Source organism: Nyctereutes procyonoides, unplaced genomic scaffold, assembly GCF_905146905.1.
Source record: "Nyctereutes procyonoides isolate TBG_1078 unplaced genomic scaffold, NYPRO_anot_genome, whole genome shotgun sequence".
In the NCBI taxonomy this organism is placed as follows: domain Eukaryota; kingdom Metazoa; phylum Chordata; class Mammalia; order Carnivora; family Canidae; genus Nyctereutes; species Nyctereutes procyonoides.
In genome coordinates, this window is record NW_026575132.1 from 16572547 (window position 1) to 16584060 (window position 11514).

Consider the following 11514-nt stretch of genomic DNA (forward strand, 5'->3'; position numbering starts at 1 on the left):
TGCATGGGTGACCCCAAGCGAGACTCTAAAGCGAGAACTGCCTTGCTGAGTGCAGTTGACCTCTGGAACCATGAGGGGTAACAATAAAGTAATTAATGTGGTTATAAGCCACTAAGTTTTCAGATAATTCAGTCTGCAACAAAAGATGAACAGAGGGGCACCTGGGTGGCTCAGTGGGTTAAGCATCTACCTTCGGCTCAGGTCCTGATCTTGGGGTCCTGGAATCGAGTCCTCTGTCAGGCTCCCTGCTCAGAGGGGAGCCTGCCCCTCCCTCTCCCTCTGCTTGTGCTCACTCTCTCTCAAATGAATAAATAAAATCTTTTAAAAAAAAAGATGAACAGAGTACCATCAGTGTGATCCAGGCACCTGTGTGCCTCAGTTTCTTTATCTATGAAATGAAATAAATAGTAGTACCTGCATCACAGGGCTCCTGCAAACAGGAAACAAGTAATCAAGTAAAGGATCTAGGGCAGTGTTTTTTTTCAATTTTTATTTATTTATGATAGTCACAGAGAGAGAGAGGGAGAGGCAGAGACATAGGCAGAGGGAGAAGCAGGCTCCACGCACCGGGAGCCCGATGTGGGATTCGATCCCGGGTCTCCAGGATGGCGCCCTGGGCCAAAGGCAGGCGCCAAACCGCTGCGCCACCCAGGGATCCCTCTAGGGCAGTGTTTATATGAGATTGATAAATATTAGCTACAGGTATTATCACTGTCGATCCAAGTTATAAGAAAAGGACAAGCAAGATATGGAATAGCCCATTTAGCCTGGGCCAGTTCCAGAATGACACTAAATGACTTCTCCTATCTTATCCCCAGAGATTGAGAGTGAACCACTGGAACTTGGCAATAGAGTGACTTCTATCTTGAGACATCCTTAGATGACCTCTATCCTCTGGTTTGCCTGTGGGATAAATGGACATTCTAAATATAAATGATGGTTTTATTAAGTTATCCCCTCCCCCTCAACCCAGAGGGAGTAGCCTTTTTTCTTCTATATGGGTACCAAGATTTAGAGCTAAAATGTTTGTGAGTGCTAACCTGCTCCGTGCAGTCAAGGAATGTTCTTTTATGAGAAATGTCTATTGCCTGAACAACACTTGCGTTATTTGGTAATAAACAGCATTAAGAAAAGCCTTACATCTCTTTGTTTCCAATTTGAGCACAGAGTGTGCTAAATCAAATTATCTTTAAGGCCCCCTTTTTACTGTATCATTTATTTTAAAAGAATGACAATTCCCAACCTACCCTTGTCTCCTGACTACACTGTTCCTGCCAGTGAGTGTCCTGATGGGTCAGGCCAGCAGACAATCTTGGAGAGAAGAATCCACAGAAAGGGAGGCAGAATTGGTTACGGGGAGCCTGGGGTCCTGAGACCATCCTCAGGGAATCTGAATTTCCTCCAAGGGCTAATGCCTCCTCAGAAACCAAGTAGGGGCCATTTCACCCAAGGTGCTGACTGCAGCTGCCTGGCAGGGCCGGGATGTCCTGCTGCAACAAAGCCATCAGGAAACATCTGGAAAAGCTCATCAAACTTCAGGCTTTGGAAAATGCCAAATCATTAACCCCTAGGTTCCAATTCTTGCCCCTGACCTGTATGGGTTTTTGGAGGTTGCCTTGGCATCTGGATTCACTATGGCTAACTCAGTCCTGCCAACCTCATCAATAAAACTTAATCCCTAGACAGAAATGAGAGATGAAATTGATGTGTGGGACTGAGGGGATGTAGGGGGGATGTGGAGGGTGATACTGGGGAAAGCAGAGGTCGAGACAGACAGACACACACAGATGATAGGACAGTTTCCTGCATCAGTGCGAACTCTGTTTATTCGAGTTATCACAAATCAACATTCAACTATAACCTGAGTTTGCCACGCTTCCCACAGTAGCTGTCACAGTGTTGGTAGTGTATTTCCAGATGGATCTTTGATGAATGACTATTATCATTAAGGTTTTCACATCCGAAGTGGCTTTAAAAGCAAATGTGCATTGTATCCAGGAGATGGGAAAATATCATAGAGTTGCCTGAAAATGAGGACAAATATCCCAGCACCTCCGTCTCTCCTTACCCCATCCCTGGGGGAGCTTCTTAGAGGAGCTCTTGGTTTAGCTGATTGAGAGGGTCTCTGGGTCCAGAAGTGGGAGTGACAAAGGAGGCTGAAAACAGGCTGGAAAGCAGACCTCAGAGAAAGTCTCCCACAAACAAAAACTGCTGGTGGCAGCAGGGGGAAATACAGTAAATAATACCCTTTAAGTTGTACCTGTTAGGAATTACTTGCAATTGATCACCATCATCATCTTCTTCTTCTTTTCAAAATGGATGCTACCCGCCAACCAAAATCTGGTGTAACTTTATCTCGTGGCTTTTTCCTCAACCCTTTCCACAGTTCTCACATTTTCCCATTTATCACAATCAGCGGAGCAGCTTGTGAACCTGGAGAGTCCTGGAGCCCTGCCTTCAGGGCCTGATTCAGCAGGTAGAGGCCAGGAACGTGCGTTTCAATGTCCCTCTGGGGGCCTCCAACTGCACGCTCTCTCCTCCTGGTGCGTCCCATCTGGGCTGCCTTGGGTTCAAAGGTTAAGAAGCATTTTATCTAGAAGCACCCAGAAAACAGGAGTTGGCCTTCTACTCTGCCGCTTGCTAGTGGGCCCTGGACCGGTTACGTTGTCTGGGCCTCAGCCACCTCCAGAGAGAAGGCGGTGGGAAGGAATTGAAAACACACATAAGGGCAGCCCAGGTGGCTCAGTGGTCTAGTGTGGCCTTTGGCCCAGGGCCTGATCCTGGAGACCCCGGGTTGAGTCCCACGTCAGGCTCCCTGCATGGAGCCTGCTTCTCCCTCTGCCTGTGTCTCTGCCTCTCTCTCTCTCTCTCTCTCTCTCATGAATATATTAAATCTTTAAGAAAAGAAAAAGAAAATGCACATAAGAGACAACACGCACGGATGTGAGTTCCCCCAACCTTCCCACCAGCTGCAAGCTGAAGCCCTACTCCACTGCTGCTGCAAGGAATCGTGTTCTAGGGCCAAACAACCTCTGAATGCCAACTGTTGAAACATGGTCTATTTGCAAGCTGGAAAGTTGAACCTGGGACCGAGTTAATGTCATTTATGAAGCACCACGTGACCAGAAACAACCTACTCCCCAAGGCCAAGGGACTCTGCATTGCTGAGAGTGCTGCATTGAGCTGGGCCTGGACACCACCTTTCCAGAACTCCAGGGGCCTTGGGGTATTTCCTCTTATGCCGACCGTGGGTCCCCTCTCCCCATCTCAGAACTCTGCGGGGATTCACTCATCCCTTTTCTTTGTATTTCTTCCCCAGTCCACACTACCCCACTCCCCTCAAAATAGTAACTGATTTATTTTCCATAACGTTAGCACATATGCTTAAGACGTAAACATGCCAGTTGACATCTGCAGCAAGGATATCTCTGGTGTCTTCTATGTTTCCTTCAAGCCCAGCTAGTATCCTTATGACTACCGTTTTGAATTCTTGTTCAGATGTACTGTTTGTATCTGTTTTAGTAAATCCCTGGATGTGATTTTTTTTCTTGATCTTTCTTTGGAGAAAATTCCTTCATCTTGTTATTTTGTCTAGGGTTCTGTCTTTTGCATGTTATGAAAGCTTATTATGTTCCCTGCTCCTGAGAGTAATGCTATATCAATAAGGGGTAATATATATAAAAAAAATAGTTCAGAAGTACCTGCTCCTTTTGTATTTGAATAAATGACAAAACCAGGTCCTCCATGAGCCATTGATGTAATTATTGAAATAAATGATATATATATATATACACATGTATATTTAAAGAGTTTATTTATTCATGAGAGACACAGAAAGAGACAGAGACATAGCAGAGGGAGAAGCAGGCTCCCCGTGGGCAGCCTGATGCAGGATTCGATCCCAGGACCCCAGGATCATGACCTAAGCCAAAGGCAGATGCTCAACCACTGAGCCACTCAGGTGCCCTAGTGATTTATATTTTTGTTATAAAAGTTGCCTGTATAATTTATATATATGGGCCCTAAGTGCCCATCCGGGATTATATATAATCTTGCCAGGCCCCTGTCTGAGTAGTAGGTAAATGGCATACAATGAAGCTTCAAGGGGCCGGCTCCAAGTCTAACTCCCTATAGTGTGCCCAGGCCTAGGCCAATGCCCAGCACACAGTGGACCCTCAAATCATTTTTGTTGAATGAATGCATAGGTTTCCAGTTTCAATGGGAGCTGAAGTTCTCTTAGAGCTTTATTCAGATGTTCACGTGATGCCCTTTACTTTGTTTCTGCGTTGATGAGTCTACCGCCTGTGTTCCAGGTGGTTCCTACTGAGAGATGGCAGAGAATGTCAGTTGAGAAGATGGGAATCTTGTAAGCTTCATACAAATGAGTAAGACACTTAATTAAAAATCTGAGTCTGCCTTTTAGAGTATGATTATCAAGAGTTGCCAGTGATTATTTTTTGGTTTACATTTAACCTTGATCTCTAACATCGACCTGTGTGCCTACCCCTTTCCATAGGAGTTAGCTTTTCCCCAGACTTTTTTTGACACCCCCCCACCCCCCCACCGTCTTTCAGATTATTCCTTCTCTGTCCTTCATGGATTCTTCTGGCTTCCTAAATGTGACCAATCAGCAACCATCTATTGTTCTGAAATTGCATTTTTTTCCTAGAGTGTTTCGGTTTGCAAAACATCAACTATTGTCCACACATCTGGCCCTCATTTCAATCCTTCATCCTCAAATGCTGCTTGAGATCTCCAGGTGGGTGTTCTGCGTATCTCAAATTCATTGTCCGTAACTGAACTCACCTTTGGCTGGAACCAGCAATCTTCTTGAGACCTCTCCCTCTCTCTCTCCCTCCCTCCCACACCCCCCCTTCCTCTCTTTTTAAAGATTTTATTTATTTGACAGAGAGAGAGAGAGCACAAACAGGCAGAGCTGTAGGCAGATGGAGAGGGAGAAGCAGACTCCCCATTAAGCAGGAGCAGGATGCAGGGCTTGATCCCAGGACCCTGAGCCCAAGCAGATGCTTAACCAATGGAGCCACCCAGGCACCCCAAGACTTCTCTTTTTTGATGGTGGTCCCTTAAGTGAGTCACTCATCCAGATTCAGAAAAACATCTTTTAAAAAAACCTTATTTTCTTATTTATTTGAAAGAGAGAGCAAGAAACTTAGATGATATATATATAAACATGTGTAATAAATTAATTAGTTGTCAACACAGCTCTTTAGATATTGGTAGAAATCCAAACTTTCTATACAGTAGATTATTTTTTAAATGTTGGGATACCAGTAAGATGCTGGATGTTTCCTGGGGATATATTCATTGACAGGTTTTTAGGCTGAATAGATTCTGGTAGTAAAAAAAGGAGTTCAAGGATTTCAACCTCAGAAATCATTCCAGTTGAAGGTCATTCTTACATTCAACTGTTCTCCGGTGTGTCTGGGCTATTTTCTTTTTTAAAAGATTTTATTTATTTATTCATGAGAGGCACAGAGAGAAAGAGGCAGGACACGCAGGGAGAAGCAGGCTCCATGCCGGGAGCCCGATGCGGGACTCGATCCTGGGACTCCAGGATCACACCCTGGGCCAAAGGCAGGCACTCAACCACTGAGCCACCAGGGATCCCCTATTTTTTTTTAAGATTTTATTTATTTGAGAGAGATAGAGAGAGAGAGAGGGAGAGAACAAGCAGGGGGAGCAGCAGAGGGAGAGGGAAAAGCAGGGTCTTTGCTGAGCAGGGAGCTGGATGCAGGACTCCATCCCGGGACTCTGGGATCATGACCTGAACCAAAGGCAGATGCTTAACCTACTGAGCCACCCAGGAGTTCCTGGGCTATTTTTTTCCTTCAGCACTTATGGTATATCATTCAATTGCCTTCTGGACTCCATGGTTACTGATGAGAAATTAACTATTAATTGTATTGAAGGGACACCTGGGTGGCTCAGCGGTTGAGCATCTGCCTTCTGCTCAGGGTGTGATCTCAGGATCGGGGATTGAGTCCCACATTGGGCTGCCTGCAAGGAGCCTGCTTCTCCCTCTGCCCGTGTTTCTGCAACCCCCACCCCGTGTCTCTCATGAATAAATAAATAAAATCTTTTAAAAAATCGTATTGAAATTAGAATATCAGAAAGGGAGACAGAACATAAAGACTTCTAACTCTGGGAAATGAACTAGGGGTGGTGGAGGGGGAGGAGGGCGGGGGGTGGGCATGAATGGGTGACGGGCACTGAGGGGGACACTTGACGGGATGAGCACTGGGTGTTATTCTGTATGTTGGTAAATTGAACACCAATAAAAAATTAATTTATTAAAAAAAATAAAAATAAAATTGAGATGTATTCAAGTAAAAAATAATTTGTATTGAAGATCCCTTATACATGAAAATTAGCTTCTCTCTTGCTACTTTCAAGATTTTCTCCTTGTCATTGACTTTTGATAGATTCTTCTTAATGGGCTGTGGTGATGTCTATTGCAGGGCCAGATTACCTCACAGTTATGGCAGTGTTTTTATATTTTTATTTTTAATTTTTTAAAAGAAGATTTTCTTATTTATTTGAAAGCGCACTCATGCCAGCAAGCAGGAGGAGAGGCACACTCCCCACCAAGTAGAGCCCACAGCACGGCTCAATCTCAGGACCCTGATCATCATGACTTGAGCTGATTTCAAGAGTCAGAAGCTCAACTGACAGAGCCACCCACGTGCCCTGACTGTATATTTTTAAGCGGTGACTTAGAACCATATGAAGTTTGTATCAGAAAAAAACACATGGTATTAGCTACATAAAAGATAACCCACTGACTTGATCCCTACTACACTAAATATAGGCGAAATTGTTAGTGGCCTGCTATACCTTCAAGGTGACTGACACATTCTATAATTAAAATAACCATCTGCATCTATTTCAAGTGGAAAGGCTCATGAATTCTTGACGCTGAGAAGGTATCCCATGCATGTCTTTGTTTCTTATGGAAGCACTGAAAGTATTCCAAAATATTGAGAATCCTAATGTGTTAATATCTCATGTACAATGCAAGTAATAAGATTCAAACACCACGTCTGTTTCAAAATCACTAGTAAGTCTATTGCTGGAGACTTTGAGAAAGATAGGAGCTCTAATTACTTCCCCAAGTTGGAGAATTAGATTAGAAATTGGAGAATATCAGGGGATCCCTGGGTGGCTCAGTGGTTTGGCGCCTGCCTTTGGCCCAGGGCGTGATCCTGGAGTCCCGGGGTCGAGTCCCATATCGGGCTCCCTGCATGGAGCCTGCTTCTCCCTCTGCCTGTGTCTCTGCCTCTCTCTCTCTGTGTGTGTCTGTCATAAATAAATAAATAATTCTTAAAAAAAAAGAAATTGGAGAATTTCTATTATGCCTAGAAAAATTCCATCCTTTATGTGTCTCAAATCTCTTCCTGTGCTCAGCTGGGAGTTTATGAAGCAGTTACATCAGGTGTGATACTTTTCCAGAAACTGAGGAAGTAAAAATATTACTGAATCAGGTGGGTTAGTCACAACTGTGCTAAAGGGCAAGGCTCACAGCACTCATAGTACAGATGAAGATGTTTTTCCTGCCATAGCCTCAGGAGATTTGGAAAATATATTCATGGAAAATGAGACCCAAGTTAACTCCAAATAAATTCTTTTTTTTTTTTTAAGATTTTATTTATTTATCCATGAGAGACACACACAGAGAGAGAGGCAGAGACACAGGCAGAGGGAGAAGCAGGCTCCATGCCGGGAGCCCAACGTGGGACTCGATCCTGGGTCTCCAGGATCACACCCTGGGCCAAAGGCAGATGCTTAACCGCTGAGCCACCCAGGCATCCCAACTCCAAATAAATTCTTAAACTTTTCCCATTATAATAGTAAAAACTCTTACTAAAACACTATAACAAAGCCAGTGACTCAAAGCCCAAGCTGGTTGGCTCTTAGAACAATATTGAGTACATGGTACAGCCTGAACTTAAGAGAAGTACCCCCATCTAGAGGTTGTGGGTCTTACCAGACACTGGTATCCCAAGAGTTTCAGGATCAGAGGACATACTCAAATCTATTTGTTGGGTGAATTGTGTTCAAAGATATAAGAAAAAGAAAAAACCTCATATAAAGAATTTGATCCAGGTGCCAAGACCAGATTAAAAACTTTGGCTGAGATCCAAATTGTAGATCTTTATGGAATAGTATAAGGGTGTAGTAATTACGTTGCAGCAATGTGTAGGCTGCCTCAAACAATATAAATAGGAACATGATTTACAAAATAAGGTCATTGAATAATTCTAGCAAATGGAGTAACTGCAACCAGAAAACATGGAAAATTTAGATGAAAGTGATGAAAGTAGCCTTGGAGTATTAGAACCAAAATTCAGAGTCAAAGTTAAATTTTTAATTTTGATCATATAATTTAAACATTTCAAAGTTTACTTGGGAAATTCAGAGTAAAACGCTGTAAGAAATGCCTGAAAATCTCTTGCTAGGAAGAAAAGTAGAAATTTGAACCAGTGATTTCAAAGTAGGAAAATGTGATTCCGTTACAAAATGTCTTGGAGCTTAGTCTCTGAATACAGAAATAGTGCAACAGGCAAAACAAAGCAACCAACCAGGAAGAGTAATTCTTATGCAGAAATCAAATGAGCGCTTTACACCAAAGTACTCCTAAAAGACAGTGTCATGGATTCATCAAAGTGAGATGAGAAGTCCACCAAAGGACCCTCAAGCATTTCTACTCATAATTCTTAGTGTACAGTCCAGTTGAAATTACTGGGGTAGAACATCTTCTTAGAGAAACACTTTGCAGCTTATGTTTGAAAATGTTTGAGGCAATGGTACTGGAATGTGTCACTCTATCAAAGGCAAACCAGAAAGCTTAGCAGGGTCAGCCAACACCGGAGAGGAAGTTTGTGATTTGTTTCCGGAGAATGTGGCTCCATGTAATTAGTCCACTGGATTCAGAACAAGTTTCCTATTATATTTGTTGGAAATAAAGTTGATAGAGCAGACAAAAAACAAATGGGTAGTTTAATAAGTTATGAGAAGGCATTCTTGTAATTATCACCCATGTCAAGAAATAGAACACTGGTTGGGGTGCCTGGGTGGTTCAGTTGGTGGAGTGTCTGACTCTTGACCTCAGCTCAGAAAATGATCTCAGGGTCATGAGATCAAGCCCGTGACAGGGTCCACACTGGGATTCTCTTTCTCCCCCTCTCCCCACTATCACTTCAGTGCTATTTCTGCCCGAAATGTGTAACTTGAATCTAATTACAAAGGAACATCAGATAAACCCAAATTGAGGATATTCTACAAAATAACTGGCTTGTACTCTTCAAAAATGTCAAGGTCTAGAGAGACAAAGAAAGGCTTACAAACTGTTTCAGGAACAAAGAGGCTTGAGTGATATGACAGCGGAGTACAATGTATGATCCAGGATTGGACTTTGGAGGGAATCTGTAAAGATGATGGGAGCAGTTGCTGAAACTTGAATAGGAACTGTATTGTATTATATCAATGTTAAATTTCCTGACTTTGATAATTGTATTGTGATTATATAAGAGAATGTCCTTGTTCTTAGGAAATACAGACTGGATTATTTAAGGGTGAAGGGGCATAAGGTCTTCAAATTCTTCTGAAATGGCTCAGGAAAAAAGTGTGTGTGTGGATGTGTGTGTGGGGGTGAGGAAGACAAGAGAGAGAGACAGAATAACAAATGGTGCAAAAGTAGAAAATTGGCAAAAGGTTATAAGGCTTTCTCACAAATTTTTAATTAATTTTTCTGTAAGTCTGAAATAATACCAAAATTATAAGTAACAATGTTGTTTGCAAAGTTCACCTCTTTGAGTCTGAGATACCATGCAGAGTTGTTCAAATTTCTTATTCCAGAGGAATGAGCAGTTTGGATGCTGCATTCTCCTTAATATTAAGAATAGGGCCTTGAAATAAAATTTCTAATAGTAGAGAGGTTTAAAAAAAGTACAAAAATTTTCAGTAGTTATATCAATACTCAAAGTCTTAATTTTTAAAAAAGATTTTATTTATTTGATAGAGAAAGAGAGAGAGAGAGAGAGAGAGCACAAGCAGGGGGAGCAGCAGAAGGAGAGGGAGAAGCAGGGAGCCCGAAATGGGGCTTCATCCCTGGACCTTGAGATCATGACCTGAGTTGAAGGCAGATGCATTCCTCTTAATATTTTTATGTTTCCTCTCTTACCTCCTTAATAGGAACAGAGAGGACCCTGGATGGGGAAGAAATTTTTATGATAGAAACATTCGAATGAGGATGGGAAATCACTTGTTGGGAGTGTCTTAGGACTGTATGTATCTGGAAAAAATACAAGACTCTAATTGTGAAGATTTGTTATTAAGTATTTTCAGTTAAAAATTCTACTTAAGGGATCTCTGGGTGGCTCAGAGGTTTAGCGCCTGCCTTCCGCCGGGGGTGTGATCCTGGAGTCCCGGGATCGAGTCCCGCATCGGGCTCCCGGCATGGAGCCTGCTTCTCCATCTGCCTGTGTCTCTGCCTCTCTCTCTGTGTCTCTCATGAATAAACAAACAAAATCTTTAAAAAAAAAATTCTACTTAAGAAATAGTACTTGCAACTGAGAGAATTTCGAAATGTGGGACTCCTGTCTTCTCTGTCCGTGGATCCTGCTGCCTTCAGTGTTTTGCAAAGCAGGAGTCATTTTCCAGGTCAATAATTCTGATCCTGACGCTGTTACAAAATAAACCATTAGCCTCTACACGTATTGGTCAGCATTCTGTTCATTTACTAAGTATTTTAGAACATGAACCGGTTCTTGGCCAAATACTGATCCTGATAGACATTGGGGTAGAGCTTTGCAGCCATTAACACTCATCTGATCAACTCCTAGGATGTTTGTAAGTGCTCGAGGGACTAGTCAAAAGGTCATCCAATCCAATGGGGTGACTTTGTTCTACACAATGCTTTCTTCATCCAAACCTGCACATGTGCAGGTCTAGTAGAAAGAGTCCTAGCTCAGCTACGAGGATTCCTGGCTTCCAGGCTAAAATGGGCACTGAGGTACTGTATATATCTCATCAAAGTGCCTCTCAAGGCCTTGGCTTCCTTCCCCATAGTACGTGGCTACTGCTGGGATGCTGACCAACTTTTCAAGAGTGAGCTGGATATGTGGGAAACCTCTTTGACGTTGCTTTTCCCACATCCCCTGGGACCCACCAATCCCCATCTGTTCTCATCTTTTCAGGGATCCACCCTGCTCCCTCCACCCCCAGTGCCACTGTCCCTGTTCAGATCTTCATCATTTCCCACCCGAAGTATCACAGTACCTTGAAAACTGGCCTTCTCTCCTGGATCCTGCCCATCACCCCCTCTTCCACTACTATCCATTCTTCATAAAAGCTGTGCTATTTTTTTAAAGGAAAATATGACCATGTCCCTCCCTTCTTAAGTCTTCATTGGCTTCCTATAAACTTACATGATCATACTTACACTCCTTAGCAAATGCCTATGCTTGATTCCCTAATATTCTTCTAGTAATCTCT